Here is a 1008-nt window from a genome sequence, read left to right on the forward strand (position 1 = left end):
CTTAGGGTACGTCTTCACTACCTGCCATATCGGCAGGTAGCAATCAATTGCTCAGGGATCGATATATCGCGTCTCATCTAGACGCGATATATCGATCCCCGAACGCACTTATATCGATTCCGTAACTCCACCAACCCGAACGGAGTTGCGGAATTGACAGGGGGAGCCACGGACATCAATCCCGCGCCGTGAGGACAGTGAGGAATTCGATCTTAGATACTTCGACTTCAGCTACGTTATTCACGTAGCTGAAGTTGCGTATCTAAGATCGATTTTCCCCCGTAGTGTAGACCAGCCCTTAGAGTGGCACCTTAGAGACTAACAAATTTATTTGGGCATAAGACTGACCTCACACTTGGTAAGGCAACTTCTATCCTTTCATGTATTTATACCTGCTCCTGTCTTTTCCACTCCATGCATCTGATGAAGTGGGTTCTAGCCCACAAAAGCTTATGCCCAAATAAATGTTAATCTCTAAGGTGCCACAAGGACCCCTTGATGCTTTTACTGAAACAGGCATGCTAGCAAATTGATCCCATCGCTGCTGTGGCATGCGGCCAGGTCACAAAATCAGGGCAAACAGAACTTAGCTTTTTGCTTCAAGGAGGCTCTTACAAGCAGTGGGTGAAAAAAATGTTTAACTGACAAAATATGCCTTGAAAAGGCCCTTTAAAAAACTTTAGTGAAATCTTCTCTGTGAACCCAGCTAACCATCTCACTGCTCTGCATTGCACATAAAAGACCTAAATTCCACTCCCTGAGGGGTCAGTTAAAGGGGGCAGGGGAGGATTCTAGTCCACATCATCCCCTCCCCACCTCCGTCCCTCCGAGTTTCATAGGGGAGCTCTACTCACCTTAGCCCCAGATCGAGTTCTTAACTGCAACAACTTGCATGTGATATATGATGAGTTTGGAAGCTGGGAGCAACACAGCCTTTGGGGCTGTTTATAAACAGAGCTGGGGTGATTAAGATAACGAAAGGCTTATCGTTAAAGTAAATTAAGGATT

Source organism: Gopherus evgoodei, chromosome 4, assembly GCF_007399415.2.
Source record: "Gopherus evgoodei ecotype Sinaloan lineage chromosome 4, rGopEvg1_v1.p, whole genome shotgun sequence".
NCBI lineage: Eukaryota > Metazoa > Chordata > Testudines > Testudinidae > Gopherus > Gopherus evgoodei.